Here is a 23,982-nt window from a genome sequence, read left to right on the forward strand (position 1 = left end):
TCTTCTCTAGACCGGAGCTAGGATATATCATAAGAGGAACAGGGCACAAAAACACAGGGCAACAGCCTTATATGTATAATGACAAATTCTTAACTACAGAACGGGCAGATAGCTCACACAATATCCTAAGCAAAATCAAGATATAGGCTGGGAAATGGGTTGTGTGTATCGTGCAGGATACAGGATGGACACTAAGTTCAATTCGGGTCAGAGAGTAATACACAGTTACACAGTCTTTGTACTAGTGCCTCGTTTCACTGTGAGAGGGAGTAGGATGTGGACAAGGAGTAGGTCAAGAGTCCTTGTAGTGACACTACTTGATTTTCCACTAGTATTAAATAAACGTACAATGTCACGAGAGTGCTTATTCTGTCACTTTCACTTAGGTGGTGAGGTATGAACACAAGTGTCTTTGTTCTGGCACTGCTTTGGTCTTCACAAATATGGGATAGATATGTACAGTCGTCAGCAAAAATTCGCTGCAAGCCTGCTCGTGTGATGTGGGTCGTTTTGTCTGGCAACGGTGTATGGGAACTAGTTGCCACACAGGCTTTTATACGCTTTAAAGACGTGTTTGTAAGAATTAGTACTATAAATCACCCAGAATACAATATACTTTATACCTGATTAGCGTAAAAATGTGAAAAAGACGACAGATGAATGTTGTCGAATGGGGAAACTTCTGTTCTCTCCCTCGTATCCATCCCTTGTCCCACCCCACCCTCCCTTCCTCCTTCCCTCTCCCGCTATCCTTCATCTCTACTCCTCTCTCTCTCCGTCCTGTCTACCTTATATCACCCACAACGCTAATCTACGTAATAAACCGCACTCTTCTCTATTTCTTGTCTATTCCTGTAACCTTTTTGCTCCTCAACATGCTAGAGTTTCATACCATGCAACAGTCTCTTTCTTCCACTTGGTACACCAAACATGATGCAGCAGTTCGAAACTTTAGTGTTTCTGATACTGATTTGTGATTCAGTGAACAGTATGAGGAGAATGGGAACATTTTCCTAGGGAAGAGAGAGGGCGAGAAGTAGGAGGAGTGGGCACAAATGTTTGTTTAATTTCGCCTACTGATATTATAGGCACAGACTTCCAGGCTCACTCAAACAAATACTCGCAAGGAATACAGCACATGAACGAGACCTCAATGTTCCTGTATCTCCCGGCTGTTGGTAGTGACAAAGGGTGGAGAACAGAAAGACAACTGGAGAGGAGTGGGAAGGAGACGAGGAGGGTAAGAATGGGACTAGAACAGGAAGGAATACTGATAATAAACCTTGGATATAGTTGGTAGTACTGCAAGCAACTGGGAATATGGCAGACTGGGTTTAGAAAACAGTCAAGAGAGAATTGCGATGCGCCAATGAAGGTGGAGAGGGTGGGGAGAGGAGACAGTGGAGAGGCATGAAAGTGAGTGGGGGAGAGGAGGCAGAGGGAGGGGTGGGGGGGAACATCAGGAGGAGTAAGGGGGAGAGAGGGGAAAGGAGCTTAGACACGGTAATAATGAAGATTACCAGAGTATTACGCTCATACGTCGTTCCATAACACTGTCAACTCTTCCAGTTTTTTACACTAATCAGGCGGTCACCCATCCAAGTACTAACCAGACCCAACGTTGCTTAACTTCGCTTCCCGTTCGATCAGCGAAGTTAAGCAACGTTGGGTCTGGTTAGTACTTGGATGGGTGACCGCCTGGGAACGCCAGATGCTGTTGGCATAACGTTCTCCCTACGTGTCAAGTGGGGTTGGTGGAGGATTAGTGCCCCTCCCTGTAAAACAATTAACTCTAAGCCGTTGGCCACCCCGTTTGGGATACATGGCGTCTGGCAATGAATGAATGAATGAGTTACGGTATACAGAAAATTGTACTCTAGGCAGTCTTTAATACCACTTTTGAAAAAACACGTCGTTAAAGTGTATAAAAGTCTATGTGGCAACTTGTCCCTTTACACTGTTGCCAGACAAAAGGACTCGCATCACACTAGTAGACGTGCAGCGAATTTATGCTGACGACTGTACATCCAGTAGAGTCCTTGAACTGTTACTGGACTTTACCTCTCGCTTTCACTTAAGTGGTTATACACGGACACAAGAGTCATTGTTCTGGCACTGATTTGGTCTCTCACTAATATAGGCTACACGTTCACCAGTTCTTATTCTGTCACTGGACTTTACCTCTCACTTTCACTTAAGTAGGAGTGCACAGTCTCTGAGTCTCTCCTCTCACTTTCACTTAGGGGGAGAACTATATATCACAATCATTGGCTGGTGGACAAAGGGGAAGGGGGCGGTCTTGGGACTCATAGGTGGCGGCCTGGTGTCGGTGGAGTCCCTTGGTTTGGCGTCCCTTCGTCTAGCACCCAAGAGACAACTCGCAAGAGTGTCGCCTCCCAGCTGGGACTGCGGCTGGGTGTAGTGAAGGGCCCCCCACTAGAGTTGGAAGTTCTCCTCCTGGGGGCTGCCTTGTTCCTGGTGGGGGAATGTGCGATCTACGCCGCCACTGGTGGGTAGGGCTGAGGGCAGGTTGTCCTCAGCTGCGAAGTCACAGGGGTCAAGGGACTTTTGTGTCCTCCCTGGTGTGGTTACAGGCTGTCACTGAGGTGCCTTGGGCAATAGGAGGAGGGCGGCTACAGGCTGTCCCTTCCCTGTGCAGCTACAGGCCGTTGCCAGGGCCCAACTTCCTGAAGGGACTGCAGACGAAGTGCAGCTACCAGCCGTCACTTGCCTACAAGGCATGGCTACAGCCCATCTCCGGAGTCCCATATGAAGGGCGACAAGTAGACGAGGAGTGGCTACATTCGTCTCCTGCCTACTGGTGTGGCTACAGGCCATCACTGATGTCGTGCCCTCTGAGGCAGCTGCAGAAGGAGAGAGGGCGTACCTTACTCTCCCCAAGTGCAGCTGCAGGCTGTCAGGGATTCTGCAGGGGGGGATAGCAGCACTTGGAGTAGCTACAGGCCATCTCCTATAGGGCGTGGCTACAGGCCGTTGCTTGTTTGAGCGGCTACAGGCCATCTCGAGGGCGCAGCTACAGGCCATCTCGAGGGCGTGACTACAGGCCATCTTGAGGGCGTGGCTACAGGCTGTCTCTGTTAATGAGCGGTTACAGGCCATCGCTGGGGTGCTGCTTTGAGCTGTATTTTCAGCTCCACCCCGATCCTGGTGAGGGCTGGCTCGCTCAGGATGTAGTGCACCTGGACTGGGGTGGTCGCGCCAGATGTACTCCGAGGAATAGGGGCACGGCCCAGTGGGACTTATGTCTGTATTGTACGGACATGGCCCGCGCACCATAAACCCCTCCATAGTCTCCTCCTGTGGGTGTGGTGGTGCATCCATGCTCTGCAGCCGGTACTTCAATATTGCTATATGAACTGGCTATATGTATATTGGTTAACAGTAATTCATGATCTGACTAATATTATATACCGGTAATATGTTACTCGATAATTATCTTCTTTATATATATATATATATATATATATATATATATATATATATATATATATATATATATATATATATATATATATATATATATATATATATATATATATATCCATCATCCAATCCTACGTTGCCCCATGAGGAGCCCGGGGCTAGGCAGTTGGTCTTGACATTTAAGATGTAAGTGATTTAAGATGAGTGAATATAATATGTATACATACATACATACATATAATATATATATATATATATATATATATATATATATATATATATATATATATATATATATATATATATATACATATATATATATATATATATATATATATATATATATATATATATATATATATATATATATATATATATATAATTTACACTATTTACATAATCACATTTCACTCAGGGAGTCTCACTTGAATGTTTACTCTTCCTCCCATAAATACCGACTCCAAGTTTGCATTCCTTGCTTGCATTCTGTGAATCGCCAATAGCACTATGGCAATACAATACAGAAGATTATAAAGACAGTAGGTGCTGGGCTATAAACATAATATGGGTTGAACATACTCATACTCAATTCTTCCCAGGGCTTCGGTGTTTCATTGAGTAGTTGCATAGTTTCAGACTTAGGTAAGTCAACTTAATACTTGTGTTCATGTTTAAATCCATCTCAGGTAGTGGTTGGAAGTGTTTGTGTGTGTGTGACTGAGGACGAAACAGTGATTGCTTGTAGCTATGGTGGACAAGGATGGTGTAAGAACAGCACAGTAGTCAGGTGCTATGTATAATCCTGATGCTGAAGTATGAGATAGTGGTATATCTGGATAAATTATGAAAACGGATGTGTTACGAGTGAAGTAGAAGAACTGTGAATGCCTGATGCGTTGATGATGTGTAAGTTTATCTGGAGGCAGTGTAAAGTTGCAGTGGTGATGAATGTCATGATTTTTTATGATAGCCATTTCACAAGGGACTGTTCCAGTAGGCTGAAACGTGAAAATGTAGCAGTACAAAGGTGAACAGCATGTAAGGATGTACGAAACTTTCGTTCAATTGTTAATTCACTAGCGAAAGTGACAGTGTCCTGTCTCTTGGAGACCATGATGAGTTCGATGTCTGTGTTGATGTTGATGATGACCAAGGTGTCATTATTCTTAGAAGGAAAGAGGTATATTTGATAGACTGTGAACAGATTGTCTGTTATGAATGGTACATAAGCTATTACTGCTGTTGGTGTCAGAGTTGCTTCTAAATATGGATAATATAAAATAAGATACCTGCCCCAGAATAAAGGCTTCATACCATGTTTATGTATGCCTTGACTGATTATCTGACCAAATCGTGAACTGAAAGTAGGTTAATACTGATCTTGGCATTACCAGCATTTGCAATACCTTTCATCAGTGCCTGATAATGAACTCTAGTGTTATCTAACTGGAGTATTATTATGTCAATATGTTCCATGATTACTGAGAAGTGTTGGAAAAGTGTCATGTTTCCTTCCATGGTATTTATTTTGTCCACACTCTTGTGAGTTATACTTTCTGTCTTTTAGGGCATTCACAGCCAGTAAACTACAATGGAATTGTCGAGGGCTGTGTGGTAATTGGGTGAGCTGTGGACCCTCCTGACTTATTCTCCTTTGTGTGTGTGTCTCCAGGAAACTCTTATAGGGTTTGCCACTCCTCATGCACCACCTGGGTACAACGCTTTTTACTTGGTGCCAACCCATGGTCCTGTTGGAGGTGGTGCTGTTTTGGTGAGGGTTGACATCCCTCCTCGGCCAGTTCATCTCCAGTCTGACCTCCAGTGTGTTGCTGTGCGGTTGTATGCCCACTTCTGGTATACGGTTTATTCCATTTATTTAATGTCCAACACAGCATGGAACTTCAGAACCTTCTTGGTCACTTACCTATGCCCTTTCTTCTCTTGGGGGACTTTAATGGTTGCCACCCTTTATGGGGTGACTGTCTTTTTAACCAATGTGGGAGTTTGTTAGCATCCTTATTGGAGGATAAGGATCTTGCCCTATTCAATACTGTAGTGTTTACAGTTTTTCACCCTCAAACGGGTTCACTTACTGCAACTGACCTCTTTGCCTGCTCTCCTGACAGTCTCCTGGGCTTATCTGTGATGTTATGGAGGATCTCCATGGAAGTGATCACTTTCCCATCCTTCTTACTCCAGCTGTATCTAGTTCCTGATCCCATCTGCCAAGGTGGAGATCTGATAAGGCAGACTGGTCCCTTTTCTCTGGTTACTGTTGATGTCTCAGCTGAAGCCTTTCTGCATACTGATGAGGCTGTTTCGTTCTTTACCTCCGTTCTTGCATTCTGCTGCCCTTCATGCTGTTCCTAAAACCTCTGGCATGTATTGCTATTGACCTGTCCCATGGTGGAATGAGGATTGCAGTGTTGCTGTACGTGATAAGAAGTTAGCTTTCTCCCATTATTGTAGATGCAGGACAGAGCATTATCTTGTCGAATTTAGAAGGGCGCAGGCTAAGGCTCGTCGGGTATTGAAACAAGCTATGCAGGACGCTTGGATGGCTTATGTGTCATCTGTGAACTCAAAGATGCCAGTCTCTCAGGTGCAGAAGAGGGTGCAAAAGATTGGGAAAATTCACTCAAGTTGTTGGTGACCCTGCAGCTGTGGCCAATATTTTTGTGTCTGCCTTTGCACCAGTTAGTAATAGAGATACTAGCTCATCAATTTTTGCCAGACGTGAGATAGAGGAGGCAAGGGTGCTGGACTTCCCTTCAGGGAATGTGGAGTCCCACAAACTCCTTTCCTCCTATCGCAAACCCCAATCTGCCCTTTCCCTCTGTCATGACACCTCACCAGGGCCGGATGATATTCCCAACGCGATGCATCGAGACCTGGTTGATGATGCAATGTCTTTTCTCCTCAGCCTTTTTAATAGAATCTGGAGGGAATCTTCTCTTCCCACCTCTTGGCATGAGGCTACTGTCCTGCCATTCCAGAAGCCAGGGAAGGCAGGTTACAGTCCCCTGGAGTATTGGCCAATTGCCTTAACATCCTTCTAATGAAATTATTTGAGAAAATGGTCAACACACGCCTAATGCACTTCCTAGAAAGGAATGAATGTCTCTCTCAATTTCAGTCTGGTTTTCGAAAATGTCGCTCAACAACAGATGCACTTGTCCGTCTTGAGGCTGCAAAATGTGATGCCTTTGCTAGACAGCGGCATCTGGTGTGTGTTTTCTTTGACTAGAAAAGGCATATGATACTACATGGCAGTTTGGTATCTTCCAACAATTCCATTCTTTTGGTTTACGTGGCAGGCTGCCCCTATTTATATTAAATTTTCTGCATGACTGTTCATTCAGGGTTAGAGATGGTTTCACCCTATCTCCTTCGTACCCTCAGGAGGAAGGGGTGCCTCAAGCTAGTGTCCTCAGTGTGACCCTTTTTGCTATAGCACTGGACAATACTGTGTCCTCCATTCCAGAAGGGATGTTGGCCTCACGGTATGTCGATGATTTGGCTCTATGGTATGCTGCTTCCCAAATGTCCGTAGCTGAACGTCACATGCAGCTCGTTCTGGACAGAGTCTCTCGGTGGGCCACCATGCACGGCTTCCGTTTCTCCCCAAAAAAGATGGTGGCCATGCATTTCTGCCGCTTGAGAGGTGTTCACCCTGACCCAGACCTCAAGTACATGGCCACAGGGTGCGATGTGTGGGCGAGACAAGGTTTCTTGGACTTTTTTTTTGACAGGAGACTGACGTGGGTACCTCATATCCGTTCATTAGACTATTATCCCTCCGTGCCCTGTCTCCCCTACGGACCCTATCTCACTTGGCTTGGGACGCTGACAGAACCATCCTGCTCCGACTTTACCGTGCCTTAGTAAGGAGCAAATTGGACTATGAGTGTGTGATATACTCTTCTGCTACTGAGGCACGGCTGCAGCCACTAAATTTAGTCCATCATGCTGGGATTCATCTGCCACCTGGGACTTTCTGGTCTTCCCTGACTGAAAGACTATTGGTTGATGCGCATGAACCGCCACTGGATCTCCGCCGGTAATCCTTAATGGTGCAGTGTTGGCACCCCCTTCACTGTCTTCTTGCCTCATTGAGTTGTAAGGCTGTCTCCGAGGTCGTTCTTCTCCCCTTTTGTGACACCCACCCTCGCAATCCACACCCGTTTGGGTACAGAGTGAGGGCTGCCATGTGGGAGCTGGGTGTCCAGTCCTCCCCTGTTTGCCCTATGTGTGTACCCCGAGTGGCTCCCTGGCCTCTCCCAGAGGTGAAACTATGTGATTACATCCTTGAGAGGAAGGACTCTTTCCTCACAGGCAGCTTTGTCTTATCTTTTAGAACATGCCTTGCTCACAGTGACTTGATCCCTGTATACACTGATGGCTCTAAATCCCGCGTGAGGACAGGCTTTGGTGTCATTTTTCGTGATTTTAGCCGTGGTGGGAGTCTTCCTCCTTCTGCATCTGTTTTTACTACTGAACTTACTGCCATTTTAGTCGCAGTTGAATTAATTGTTAGTTTTCCTCCAGCTTCTTTTGTGATTTTTAGTGACTCAGCCAGTGCTCTACAAACTTTGTCTCGTGGCATTCCATCACATCCCCTAGCCATGTCTGTCTTGGAGTGGCTTTTTTTTATTATATAAGCAAGGATACTCTGTACAACCGTGTTGGGTCCCTGCACATGTGGGGGTCCTGGGGAATGAGCATGCTGACTCTTTGGCTAGAGCAGCAGCTTCTCACCCTTCCTCTCCTCATTGCCATGCCCCATCCAAGAATTGATGTGCAGCCAGTATGGAGGCTGTCGGTTTCTGCTGGCAGAGGAGGTGGGATGCAGCAGGGGCAAACAAACTCCACAGCATTCGTCAGAACCTGGGTGATGGGGGTTATGTGGGGCTGTCCCAACAGTGGGAAACAGCTTTGGCCTGTCTCCAGATTGGCTGCACTAGGCTGACTCACGGTTTTTTAATGGAGAGGGCACCCCCTCCCTATTGTGATGATTGGTTCCTTTGACTGTGCGGCATCTTCTTTTTGAATGCCCCAGTCCTGGGGACCTTCGTTGGTGGTACCTTTCTGGATTCTGGGTGCCAAGCTGGCAACGGATCGTACCTTCTCTCCTTGGTGCTTGGGGAAGAGGCTCGTGCTATGGGGGAAGGCAACTTCTCTTTTGTGGTCAGTTCTGGCCTTCTCCACAAGCTGTAGGGCTTTACCATATTTTAGTTTGTGTTTTAATGATAATGTTCTAGTTTCACCTCTATTTTTCTGCCATGTTTTAGTTTTGATTGTTTCTTTCATACTTTTGGATTGTTTTAAGCATCGTTTTTCTCTTTGCTTAAGTTTATATATATATATATATATATATATATATATATATATATATATATATATATATATATATATATATATATATATTTGTTACATAGCCTATGATTTCATCATCCTTTGTATAATTCTAACTTACAGTATGCCGCATGTTTGATCACGATTCACCTCGTGGCTTCCATAGTGACCAGGCTTGTGTGTTCTACCTCACTCCCCCTTCTCCCCTTATAGTAGAGTAAGTCGTTCTTTCTGTTGTTCAGAGCAGGACTGTCAACTCTTCCTCCCCTGTGCCTTCATTTCCGCGTCCTTCTTGCAAGTTGAATCAAGCTCTGCCGGCCCCTATATAATGAGCTCAGGCTCTGCATTATTGCCACTTAGATCTACTCATTTTGTTCACATCTCTGTCCTCCTCTGTATAGTGTATTATTATTTTTGTGAGTGCTCAGGAAGTCTCCAGCCATCTAGCTGCTGTATAATTTGAGTATAAGTGTTGTAACCATTTTTCTTGTACTGTATGGCCTAAGGCGTTGATTCGTGGGCCTGGTGGGGTTTTTGTGATTCATGTGGAGTTTTTGATGTCAGCCATTATTAATAATATTTTGTACTGTAACAATATATCTTGCATTAACTGAGCATTATCCGGTTTTCTCATTTTATCAGGGCTGACTTAGATAAATTTACTCTTGCTAATTTCGTGTTAATAGAGGCTATTGCATTTAACCATATATTTAACCTGTTTTTGCCATTACATTATCCTTATGAGTCCTGAATGTTTAGTTGTTAGTTTGAGCATTAAACTTTAACTTGTAATTTTACCTAAGTCTTTTGTTTTGAACCTGGAACTTTGCGGGACAGTAGTGAGTTTAGTATTCTCACTTGAAGTGTTCATTATCTCCCTCTGTTCCGTAGCATAAATTTGGCGACCTCTTATCAGGATATTCAGGATATTATCATAAGGATATTGCTTGATATTTTGTGACTGTGATTTGTTCATAATGTCTACTATTACTACTCTTGATGAAGCCAAAGATTTTTTGTCAAATGTGCAAACAGTATGTGATGTAGAAAACAGAACAAAGAATGAACTTAAGCTTGTTGCTCAACAATTGGGAATTGCTGTTCGCTCTCATCAGTCTAAAGAACAAATTCTTGACATGATTAATAAAAGCTTGTTTAATGTAACTCCTCCAGATGAGCAAACGCAGATTGAAAAAGCTAAGTTACAGCTAGCCCTGCAGGAGGCTCGTGCTAGGGAGGCTGAGTCTCAGGCTCGTATTCAGGAGGCACAGGCACAAATTGAACTTGCTAGGATTCAGGCAGACCATGAGTATCGCATGAAACAAAGTGGAACTGGATCATCTAGCTCTGATGATTTTGATGTGGCTAAAAATGTTAAACTTGTCCCTCCTTTTAATGAATCTGATTTAACAAAGTATTTTCAGTTGTTTGAGAGGGTAGCTACAGGTTTTAATTGGCCCAAAAAGTATTAGCCAGTACTCCTTCAGAGTGTTCTTACCGGTAAAGCTCAAGTAACTTATGCATCTTTGCCTCAGGATCAATCTGATAATTATGAGTAGTTAAGAGCTTGATTCTTAAGGCCTATGAGCTTGTTCCTGAAGCCTATAGAGTAAAATTTAGGACAACTTATAGGCAAGATAAGCAATCCCATGTTGAGTATGCAAAAATCAAAGAAGTTCTGTTAGAGCAGTGGTTAAATTCTAAGAATGTAAATTCTGATTTTGATAAATTTAAGCAGATGATTTTGCTGGAGGACTTCAAAAGGTGTATTAATAAAGATGTAAGCCTGTATCTTGATGAGAAAAGAATAGATAATTTGTCTGATGCTGCAGTTTTAGCTGATGAATATGTTCTCACTCACAAGAGATATTCTAAAGAAAAAAGGAAAGCTGAGAGTAAGTACGTTGCCTCTACTCAGAGTACAGGTAACAGGAAAGAGAATAAAGATGATGTTTCTCAGGAAGTAAATACCAGCTCCACCTCTAGATTTCAGAAAAGTAAATGTACTTATTGTAGTAAGCTTGGTCATACTATGGAGAAATGTTTCAGGAGACAGCGTGATGTGAACAAAAAGGAGTCTTTAAATATTCAGTCAATTGGTCTAGTGTCCACCCTTGAGAGTTCCCAGAATTCTTTAACCGAGTTAACTGAACCTGCTTTGAGGGGTAAATTAAATTCTCATGATGAAGCTCCTCTTTTGAGCAGTAACGTGGGTGACACTCTCAAGAGTTCATGTGCTAATTTCCTGTCTGATGGTTTTGTCAGTCCTCTGGACAGTAATGACAGGAAATCAGTTAAAATATATCGTGATACAGGTGCTTGCCAATCCCTTATGCTGACCAGTGTTCTAGGCTCTAATGTTAATTCCTCTGATGAAACTGTAATCTTACAAGGTGTAGGGAATAATTGCTTCTCTGTCCCTCTGTGCAGAGTGAATTTAGAGTCTGGTTTTGTTAATGGTTCCGTTATGGTTGGGTTGGTTGAGACACTCCCAATGTCAGGTGTAACTTTCTTACTTGGAAATGATATTGGTGGAAGTCAAGTGTGTCCAGCTCCTCAGTTGTCTAGTGAACCAGTGACTGCGACCCAGGATTGTGATGTCCCTGATGTGTTCTCTGCTGCTGTCACTAGGGCTAAGTCTAAGGTTACTGGTGACTTAGAGGATAATGATGATGATGATGTTATCCTAGCTGATACTTTTCTTGCTAATTTGGACCACTCACCAGATGAGGCAGTACTCCGTAGTGTTGATAATTTGTCTCGTCAAGAGTTGGTTGAGTTGCAGGTTGTTGACCCTGAGTTGAAAGGTCTAGCTAACTCTGCTTGCAGTGAGGAAGAGTCAGCTGGTGTTTCTACTTATTATTATATAAAGTCAGGAGTACTTATGAGAAAGTGGAGACCCCCAACAGCAACAGCCGACTGTGAATGGGAGGTTGTACATCAAGTTGTCATCCCTCGTGTTTGTAGGCAGGATATCATTAGAGTGGCTCATGATTCCAGTTTGGCAGGACACCTTGGAGTGAGGAAGACTGTGGCACGCATTTTGAAACACTTCTACTGGCCAGGTATCTTTAGGGATGTTTCCTGGTATTGTAAGTCTTGTCACACCTGTCAAGTTGCGGGGAAGTGTAATCAGACCGAAAAGGTTGCACCTCTATTTCCCATTCCTCCTTTTGAGGTGCCATTCACCCTTGTGTTGGTGGATACTGTGGGCCCTCTTCCTAAGACTTCTTCAGGATTTTCTTATGTGTTGACCCTGATTGATATGGCTACTCGTTATCCTGAAGCCATTCCACTTAGAAATATCTCAGCAAAGAACGTGGTTAAGGAAATGCTAGGGTTCTTCACCAAGTTTGGTCTGCCCAAGGAGGTACAGTCAGACCGGAGAAGTAATTTCATGTCAAATGTTTTCAAGCAGTCTCTGAAAGAGTTGGGCATCACCCAGATCACGTCTTCATCTTACCATCCCCAGACCCAAGGAGCGTTGGAGAGATATCATCAAACACTCAAATCGATGCTCAGGAAATATTGTTTGGAATATCGGAAAGACTGGGATAAAGGTCTTCCATTCGTTGTATTTGCCACAAGAGAATCTCCAAATGAATCACTGGGCTTCTCACCCTTTGAACTACTGTTTGGCCATGAAGTAAGAGGACCCCTTTAGCTACTCAAGGAATGCTGGCTGTCGGAGGAAGATGACGTCAACCTGCTGGAGTATGTGATGAAGTTCAAAGAACGGCTGTCCACTGCTTTACCGCTGGCGAGAGAGAATTTAGGAGCTGCTCAGGAGAAGATGAAGACATGGTATGATAAGAAGTCCAGGTTACGCCACTTTCAGCCAGGAGATCAGGTTTTGATTCTGCTACCAGTGCATGGGCAACCTCTTCAAGCCAAGTTTAGTGGTCCTTATTCCGTGGTGAAGAAACTCAGTGATGTCAACTATGTCATCGCCACACCAGATCATAGAAAGAACAAGCAACTTAGTCACATCAACATGCTAAAGTTATATCACAGGCGGGACGAAAATAACCCAGTCTGCACTGTAGCTGTTCCACCCGAGTCTGCAAGTGAAGTTCTCCCATGCAGTATGAGCCTGAGTGATAGTTTGGGGAAGAATCCTGATATCATGAATGATCTCCAGACTAAGCTTTCTCATCTAGCTCCCGAGGAAAGGCAGGAGTTTTCGGCATTACTGCAGGAGTACCCGCAAGTGTTCCGTGCCACTCCAGGAAGAACCACTGTGTTGATGCATGATGTCGATGTTGGAGATGCAAAGCCAATTAAACTGCCTCCTTACCGTGTGAACCCAGTGAAAGTTCCTCTCATCCAGAAGGAGCTTGGCTACCTGTTTGATCACAAGATGATTGAGCCCTGTCAGAGCGAGTGGAGTTCTCCTGTCACTCTAGTCCCTAAGCCAGGTGGGTCACAGCGGCTTTGCATCGACTACAGACGTGTTAATCAGATAACCAAAACACACACTTACCCTCTCCCTCGCGTGGAAGATTGCATAGACAAGATCGGAAAGGCTAGGTACATAAGTAAGTTTGATTTGTTAAAGGGATACTGGCAAGTACCTATGACTGAACGTGCTAGGGAGATCTCATGTTTTGTAACACTAGGAAAGACTTTTGCATGTTCTGTAATGCCATATGGTATGAAGAATGCACCAGCCACTTTTCAGAAGCTCATGAATGTTGTAACAGAGGGTTTGGCAGGGTGTGTTCTTTATATTGATGATGTATTAATCTTCAGTGACAACTGCAAAGATCACCTATGCCATGTCAGTAAATTTCTTAAGCGTTTGGTTCAGTCTAATCTTGTAGCTAATTTATCAAAGTGTGAGTTTGGTCAAGATAAAAGTTCAGTTCCTTGGGTACGTAATTGGTGATGGACACGTTGCACCACCAGAAGCTAAGGTTCAGGTTATAAGTGATCTTCCCAGACCGAAAAGTAGGAAAGAGCTACAAAGATTTTTGGGAATGGTAGGTTATTACAGGAGATTTGTTCTTAACTTTTCAATTCTTGTATCACCACTTACAGACCTACTGAAAAAGGGAGTTAAATTTGTCTGGACCGATAACTGTGAATCCTCTTTCAGTAAACTTAAAGCTATCCTATTAAGTCAGCTAGTGCTCGCTACTCCAAATTTTGCTAAGCCTTTTAAGATGGCTGTCGACGCAAGTGATACAGGAGCTGGGGCTGTTTTGCTGCAAGAGGATGATCAGGGTATTGACCACCCTGTATCTTATTACAGTAAGAAGTTCAGTCCACCTCAAAAGAACTACTCAACTATTGAGAAAGAGCTTTTGGTCTTGATTTTGGGTTTACAGCATTTTCATTTTATTTGTGTTCTGGTTTTGACCCCATAGTCATTTATACCAATCATAACCCACTGAAATTCCTTAGTAAATTTAAAGATAAAAATCAGAGATTGACAAGATGGAGTCTACTTCTTCAGGAGTATTCATTAGACATAGAACATGTCAAGGGGAAAGAAAATGTTATTGCAGATTGCTTATCTAGACTTTAGACAGATTGTTTTAGAGTAATAAGAAATTTCCTTTGTAAACTTCTTTTTCTTTGTGGGGAGGTGTTACATAGCCTATGACTTCATCATCCTTTGTATAATTCTAATGTACAGTATGCTGCATGTTTGATCACGATTTGCCTCATGGCTTCCATAGTGACCAGGCTTGCGTGTTCTACCTCACTCCCCCCTTCTCCCCTTATAGTAGAGTAAGTCGTTCTTTCTGTTGTTCAGAGCAGGACTGTCAACTCTTCCTCCCCTGTGCCTTCATTTCCGCGTCCTTCTTGCAAGTTGAATTTAGCTCTGCCGGCCCCTATATAATGAGCTCAGTCTCTGCATTATTGCCACTTAGATCTACTCCTCATTTTGTTCACATCTCTGTCCTCCCCTGTATAGTGTATTATTATTTTTGTGAGTGCTCAGGAAGTCTCCAGCCATCTAGCTGGTGTATAATTTGAGTAAAAGTGTTGTTACCATTTTTCTTGTTCTGTATGGCCTAAGGCGTTGATTCGTGGGCCTGGTGGGGTTTTTGTGATTTCATGTGGAGTTTTTGATGTCAGCCATTATTAATAATAATTTGTATCTGTAATAATATATCTTACATTAACTGAGCATTATCCGGTTATCTCATTTTATCAGGGCTGACTTAGATAAATTTACTCGTGCTAATTTCGTGTTAACAGAGGCTATTGCAGTTAACCATATATTTAACCTGTTTTTGCCATTACATTATCCTTATGAGTCCTGAATGTTTAGTTGTTAGTTTGAGCATTAAACTTTATCTTGTAATTTTACCTAAGTCTTTTGTTTTGAACCTGGAACTTTGCGGGACAGTAGTGATTTTAGTATTCTCACTTGAAGTGTTCATTATCTCTCTCTGTTCCGTAACAATATATATATATATATATATATATATATATATATATATATAGATATATATATATATATATATATATATATATTGTCAAAAGTAGCGGAGAATTGTGGTCATATGTGAATTTTCTCTTGGCTTTAGCAATTCTTTCTTGAGATTCCGTTTTTCGTTTCAATGACTTCCTTAGTTGCTTGGTTTTATTTGGGTCGACACTTCCATCATCATCTTTCTCTCAGTTCTTTGGTCATTGAGAAAGAGCCTTTCTTCTCACAGGCACTTTCCTTTCTTTTGGACAACTGCAGGTGGGAACTCATCAAATATTTACAAGCTGCAATATCAAACGACTGAGATGCTTCACTTTAAAATTCTCTAACTTCATTATCTTTTCGCTGTTTGTACGGCTTGAGAATTTGCCATTCTTGATATGGTAAGCTTTGATTTTGGCTACAAAATCAAAGCTTATATATATATATATATATATATATATATATATATATATATATATATATATATATATATATACTGTAGTTATATATATATATATATATATATATATATATATATATATATATATATATATATATATATATATATATATATATATATATATATATATATATATATATATATACTGTATATATATATATATATATATATATATATATATATATAGTATATATATATATATATATATATATATATATATATATATATATATATATATATATATATATATATATATATATATATATATATATATATATATATATATATATATATATATATATATATATATATATATATATATATATATATACTGTATATATATACTGTATATATATATATATATATATATATATATATATATATATATATATATATATATATATATATATATATATATATATATATATATATATATATACTGTATATATATATATATATATATATATATATATATATATATACTGTATATATATATATATATATATATATATATATATATATATATATATATATATATATATATATATATATATATATATACTGTATATATATATATATATATATATATATATATATATATATATATACTGTATATATATATATATATATATATATATATATATATATATATATATATATACTGTATATATATATATATATATATATATATATATATATATATATATATATATACTGTATATATATATATATATATATATATATATATATATATATATATATATATATATATATATATATATATATATAAGCTTTGATTTTGTAGCCAAAATCAAAGCTTACCATATCAAGAATGGCAAAATTCTCAAGCCGTACAAACAGCGAAAAGATAATGAAGTTAGAGAATTTTAAAAGTGAAGCATCTCAGTCGTTTGATATTGCAGCTTGTAAATATTTGATGAGTTCCACCTGCAGTTGTCCAAAAGAAAGGAAAGTGCCTGTAGAAGAAAGGCCTTTTCTCAATGACCAAAGAACTGAGAGAAAGATGATGATTGGAAGTGTCGACCCAAATAAAACCAAGCAACTAAGGAAGTCATTGAAACGAAAAACAGAATCTCAAGAAAGAATTGCTAAAGCCAAGAGAAAATTCGCATATGACCACAATTCTCCCGCTACTTTTGACAATGACTCCGATGAATGTCATGATTCTTCTCTTCAACACTCCCCTGATGAGACAGACTCACAAATTGGCATTGAAGCCACCAAACCTTCAGCTACTAGCTCAAAAGCTATGAGAAAAATTCATCTTCCAACTCTAGCTAGAGAAGCTGATAGACACCATATCTCTGATAGTAGTGCAGCTGCTCTAGTATCAGCACTTCTTGAAGATATTGGGATGATTTCTGAGGGAGATAAATCACTCATAACTGACAAAAACAAAATAAAGCGAGAACGAGAGAAGATCAGAAAAATACTTGACACCAACTGCACAGATTCTCTGGTGGGACAATACTTTGATGAAAGAAAAGATAAATGTGAAAAAAGATGGGACATATTATGCCGAGACCACCACTGAAGAACATGTATCTCTTATTGCTGAACCAGGATCAAAATGCTTGTCACATTTAACTGTCCCAAATGGAACATCGCAAGCAATTTTGAATAGTATTTTAAAGTGCTTACAAGCAAAAGGCATCCAAATGGATTCCCTGGCAGCAGTTGGATGTGATGACACTAATGTGAATACTGGTGTTAATGGGGGAATAATTCGGTTACTTGAACTCCATTTAGAGAATGAGATACTGGTATGTCTCTTACATAGAAAGGGAAGTTGCCACTGGGTCATCTTACGGCACACATTGATGGTGTTACAAAAGGACCAAGTGTATTTTCTGGTGCAGTTGGGAAAGCATTACATAACTGTGAACACAAGCCAGTTTTGCAGTTTGAACCAATTGCTGCAGAAGATTCCTTACCAGACATAAACAAAGTGAAGGGGGTCAGCAAGGATCAGAGGTATCTTCATGAAATATGCCAGGCAGTATAATCAGGTATTTGTCCCAAACATCTGGAAAACCGTAATCCGGGTTCTGTATCTCATTCTCGATGGGTGACAACAAGCAACAGAATTCTTAGGTTGTACATGAGTGTTCAAAATTCCTCCCATGAGTCATGCATTTTGGCAACCTATGTGAGAAGAGTTTATGCACCAGTATGGTTTCACATCAAAACAGGATCCATGAGTAATAATGGACCTAGACGCTTCTTCAGACTAGTGAAATTTTCTCGTTATCTGGAAGGTAAAGCAAAGCAGATAGTTTACGATGTACTAAGCCGCAATGCATATTATGCCCATCCAGAAAATATGCTGATTGCTATGTTGACTGATGAGAGAACAGCTGTGAGAGAGCTAGCACTGAGAAGACTTCTAGCAGCACGCATTCAACAAAAGAATTGTGAACAGCACAATATAGGACAGTTCAAAGTTCCAATCATCAACTTCAACGCACAGGACTTCACTGACCTCACAGATTGGACTGAGTGTGAAAGGATGGAGTCTCCACTAACAAGAGCAATGCATGATGATGACCTTCAACTCTACCTCAGATATGGAACAGAGTCTGCTGATTTCGAAATGAAAACGCCATGCCACACTCAAGCAGTCGAGAGGTGTGTCAAATTAGTGACCGAAGCTTCTGCATCTGTCTGCGATGAGGAAAGCAGGGATGGCAGAATCAAAGCAACAATACAGCCTCAAAGTATTATGGGTAATCTCGACTCCAAGAAAGATTATAAACTAAGTATGAAGGAGTAGTTGAAATTTAGGCTGCCAGAGCGACAATAAATATACAAAACTGCCCAAGGCAGAGTGGTTGGGAGGGCATGGGTGGAGCTCAGCATGCAACCACCTCCTCGTGGTGAGCTCTGGGTGATAGGTCCTTAGGTCCTATCAGCTGAGTTGCATACAAAGAAAAAAAAAAAGAAAAAAAAAAGGTAAATTAAGTGTAACCACTTATCATTACGCAGTTAGCAAGAAAGAATACGTACGGGGCTAGAACTCATATTATTGGCAAAAAACATATAAAATTGGGGTAGTGGAAGATATGTTAGTAAGAAGCTCTTAATTTAAAATTTTCATTACTAATATAAAAGACATCTTTTGCCACCCTAGCCTTTCAAAAAATTCGAAAATGAAAATCCATCACGTACGGCGCTAGAACTCGTATTATTGGCAAAAAATATATATATAAATTTAACCCACTTGGGGCAGTGGAAGATATGTTAATAGGAAACTCATATTTTACAGTTTTCATTACTAATATAAAAGGCATCTTTCGCAACCCCAGCCCTTTAAAAAATCCGGAAATGAAAATCCATCACCTATAGAAGCGACCCACCCTAATATATACAGTATATACATAGAGAGAGAGTGAGTGAGAGAGAGAGAGAGAGTGAGAGAGAGAGAGAGAGAGAGAGAGAGAGAGAGAGAGAGAGAATCACCGAAAGCCGAGCATATAAGGATGACTAGAACGTTTCATACTGATTCATTTACCACTGAAACTCGAAAGGTTCATACCAAAGCATTATCCGGAACTGTACCGTTTGACGTATCAGATGATATAGTACGAAACGGACTGAAACGAGCTGGAATAACCCACCGGATCCCTGGAATGAGGGAAAAACTAACAGATAATCATCGTGCCAACCGGATGGCATTTGCTCAAGCTCATATCAACGACGGTTTGAATTACTGGGGAAGGGTTATTAGTTAGGATGAAAAGACATTTTCATCGACGACACATGGCCCTCCACATTGCTACTGGTGACTTGGAACCAGATATGATCGTATTAATATTTACGATTTGGCAAGGAGTGGACAGGTAACATGTAACGTGTAGGGTTGGAGCCATCTTTACGGTGCAGGAGACGGGCCAGCACTGAGGGACGTTTCACAACTGACAAGTATTTAGAAATACTGGAAGAGGTGATGGTGCCTGCTGTGCAAGCAATGGCACTGCCCTACCCAGAAAAAATTTTTTTTCAAGCAAATAAATCACGTAGCTTACATCGTATCATATCACATGTTATGTGACATAATTATGCCTAATTAAAAGGTAGTTCATAAGGCAGATTTTAAAGTAAGTCATATGGTACTCTATAGTTAAACGGATGCACTTTTAACAAATGTAACAGGACACAGGTGTGAATACACTATTTATATATGTTAAAAATATTGAAAACTATAATACAATGGATTACTGATGATATTTTCACCGTCATGTTTTATTTTTATATGATCTTTCTTAACAGGATAGGAGTCCCATCCACACTGCTCATACTGTCCGTCGGTGGTTTGATGAACAACGGGATATCGACCTGGATTGGCCCAGTAAGAGCTGCGACCTTTATCCAATAGAAAACTGTTGGGGGAATACTGTCCAGTCATGGGAACAAGGTCGAGAGGACGTCCCAGGCCCTTCTTCAACACACTACGGCTGAATGGGAAAGGTTCCGTATTAACACCACATTTACAACACCGTGTCATAATGCCACGTAGACTCGCAGAGGTCTTGGCCAAGGAGGGGGGATAGACTGGCTGTTAAAACGCTACGAGGTTGTTTGCACAAGGCGTATATTATATGAATGAAACTAAAATGTATCTTACTATAATATTTACATAATGAAACATGTAATTACTTTTGAGTCAATAAAGTACTGGTAAAATAAACACATGGTTCATTAATCACTTATCTCTTGTGTATATTGGTAATTAATAATACGTAGTAGACCAAAATAATGTTTCTGAACTCCTGCATATTATGGCTTGCCTATACATGAAAATGTAAATGTATCGAAATTATACTTTTTTGTGTAAGTTAATGAACAAATATTAGTAAATAATTATGTTATTTATGTTGAACCATTTGTACCACCTTTGCCTTTGAAGAAGGTATGATTATTGGCACATACTGCACATAAATTATATTGAAAAAGTATTTAGCAAATATTTTTTCATTCTACAACTGACATAAGCTACATTAGAAGCTGTATTAGACTGTACTGTCATCTGTGCTAAAATAGCGTTTTTATATCGTGACAAATTGGCGTTTTGTATGATTTTAAAAAACATCTAGAGAATCTTTAACCCCTACACACTGGGGGCTTTCCAATGTCGCATGCTCCTCCGTACGGGGGATTTTCATGATTTTGGGAAAAATGCCTTTACTTCAAACCCTAATATCAGCCAAACTATTACAGCTGGAGAAAAAATTAAAGATACATAAGACTCACCAACTCTTCCTCTTTCAAATGAAAATATCCCCACATCTCCAGATGGTCCCTTCAATGAGTAAAGATAAGTTAAAGTTGAAAGGGTGGTGAGAAGACACTTGTGGCTATACATGTCAACCGGCGTTGATCTGCGCCCAAAGTCATGATGACTATACACGTCAACCGGCGCATAGGGGTTAATTCCTTCATACTTTATACCTAGATCAGGGGTGGGGAACATTTTTCCTATTAGGGCCATTAGGATATTTTTAACATCATTCGTGGGCCATACAAAATTATCAACTTAAAATGAACTGTAGCCCAGTACATAATATACTGTATATCTTCATGAGTTCATGAAATTACATTGAAGAAACTGCCTTGCAGGCTGATCAAATGGTCTTGCGGGCCTTATACGGCCCAGAGGCCGGACGTTCCCCACCCCTAATCTAGATGAAAATGAAACTAAGGCAAAAATAGATACAGGAAAGTTTATTATTCCGTGCTAATCCTATTTCTGTTACGAAATGTGTAAGTTAATACTTCCAGACATTGTAATTGGTAGCTTCAAGATATAAATTGTCATCATCATCCGGACTTCCTTTCCCACCTAAGGGCAGGGTGAGAAGTAGCAATGTACAGACAACACAAACTTGCACAATCCAAATAGGCCAAGCTTCCATTCACTCATCATTCAAGCCCCCAGAATCCTGGCTCTACCGGATATGCCAAAAACATTCACCACATTCTGCAGCTTCACACAAATATATCCGACTGAGTCAATCTGGACGCTGCCATGCTCACAAGGGGTGCCAAAATCCCTGAACATGCACTTCTCACAACAATCATCCAGTCAACTCGATCTCTTGTCAGTTCCCTAGCCTCACTGACTTCCAAACCTCTCTTCCTCAAACACTCATCCACCATATCTCTCCACTTCCTTGGCCTACCTCGCTTCCTCCCTCAGGTATACATTTTCACCACTTGTTATCCATGCTTTCCACATGACCATACCATCTCAGGACACTCTCTTCGATTCTGGTGTCCACCGACTTCCTCACTCCACACCTTTCACGAATCACATTATTTCGTATCCCAACTACCCTCTGTACTCCACATACATTCCTCAGCAGTCCCATCTCCACTGCTCTTACTCTTGACTTTTCGTTTTCATGCCACACCAAAGTCTCACCCATATGTTAAAGCTGGCACTTACACTCCCTCATGTTTCATATAATATTCTATAAGGAAATGAGGTGTGTGGGAGATGGCGGTCGAAAGAGATGTTTATGATACAGTTTATTCCATTATTAGTTGTTTGAACTACATGCAATTAGAGAGGTGCCAGAAGTACAGTAACTCCCAGCTGGCTGTGAGCGAGAGTATGGAGGGTACTGGGTGGGGTTATGGGATCGGAGAGAAAAGTGGGGGGTTTAATGGGAATATGGGACTATGAGGAAGGGAGGAGGAGGGGATAGCTCTCCACCGTGCAGTGTTACAAACACCTTAGTCCACAGAAAAGGAAACGAACTTATTCTGATGTCTGTACCTACATTTCTCATCGGACATGGGCCCACATCCGAACGATAATTATGGAAAATTCGCTGGATTTTGGAAGTGATGAAAGATTACTTTATATATTTCATGCCGTTCCAGAAAGTTGTCATCGACGAGTTGCTTGTTCTGTTCAGCGGACATCTTGCCTTCATACAGTTCATACCATCAAAGAGACATCTTTTTGGAATTAAGTTTTTTGTTTTGTGTGATTGCAAGACTGGCTTCATGATAGATTTTATTGTGTATACAACAAGTCCCGCAGAGTTCTTGAAGGATGACCCCCATGGCTTCTCTGTTTCAGTTGTGAAGAAGTCATGGACAGGTACTCCGGTGGCAATCATATGCTGTTTACTGATAATTATTAAATGGCACCAAGTCTTGCACAGAACCTGAAAGAACACAAAATTAGATCGTGTGGAACTGTCCCTGCAAAGAGGAAACACTGGCCATCCTTTCCCAAGGGCACAGTGAAGGGGCGGTGTAGGACCTTGAAATCAGGTAAACTTGGTATTCACTGGCACGATAAGCGAAAGGTAAATGTCCTCTCCATGGTCCACAGGCAAGGTCAGTAAAAGAATGAGGCAGCCAGTCTTCAAGCATGATGTAGTTATCAACTATAACATCAATACGTAACTCACTGATAAATCTGATACGCAGATTGGCACCATCGACTGTCTGAGGCAGTGCTGTAAGTGGTAGAAGATGGCATTCTTACATGTATTTGACATCTGTGTACTGAATGCCTTCATTCTTCACAAGGACATAACACAGACAAGCACATCCCTCAGACAGTTTGAGAAGGATGAAATTTACGGCCTCCTGGAGAGACATGGATAAGTACTGCCTGTTGTGAAACAGAGGCACAGTGTACAGCAACTGCCTGACAGGCTGCAGTGCAGGGACTACCTCAGTAGGTATTCCATAGAAGCGCTGCCTCCAACACCTGCAAGCAAAGAAGCCTTGCGGCGTTGCTATGTTTGTGCCAATTCATCGCGCCGATAACAGCAGTGCCAATGACAAGGTGGCAATGTGCTGAATGTCAGGTGGCACTGTGCACTATGTTTCTTTGAGTTTCAAAGACCGAGTGGTAGAAGTCTGGGTCGTATGCATAAGTTGATGTTATAGTACATATGTTGGTTTTTGTGTACTTAGAAAAAAAATGGTTTTACTGCTCTTTGTATGTTTATGTGAATAATGGAAGCAGAAAGTTTGTTTCATGATGAAGTCAGTGCCTTATTTTTTACTGAATTTTTGTGTGTGTGTACATATTTGTTATGATGAAAAAGTACAAATCACCCGGGTGGGGGGGGAATTTCTGTTATAGTGGTAAATATTTTCGATTATGGACTGCGTGAATAACTATTTTGTTCAATTTTTTTTTTAGGTTTTATGTAGTAGTAGTAGTATTTGTAGTGGTAGTAGTTGTAGTAGTAGTAGTAGTTCAAGTTATAGTAGTAGTTGTTGTAGTGGTAGTTGTAGTAGTTGCAGT

General features: G+C 40.8%; 1 protein-coding gene and 1 pseudogene across 1 annotated transcript in view; both read left to right on the forward strand.

The window, feature by feature from the left end:
* The window catches only part of LOC145406007 (uncharacterized), a 417,004-nt gene that overhangs the window by 50,031 nt on the left and 342,991 nt on the right, over nucleotides 1-23,982 (forward strand). The gene's annotated exons all lie outside the window — the stretch shown is intronic.
* LOC145406267 (5S ribosomal RNA) lies at nucleotides 1,602-1,723 on the forward strand (annotated as a pseudogene).

Source organism: Coenobita brevimanus, chromosome 69 (assembly GCF_032717465.1).
Source record: "Coenobita brevimanus isolate Jiangsu-jjx chromosome 69, ASM3271746v2, whole genome shotgun sequence".
In the NCBI taxonomy this organism is placed as follows: domain Eukaryota; kingdom Metazoa; phylum Arthropoda; class Malacostraca; order Decapoda; family Coenobitidae; genus Coenobita; species Coenobita brevimanus.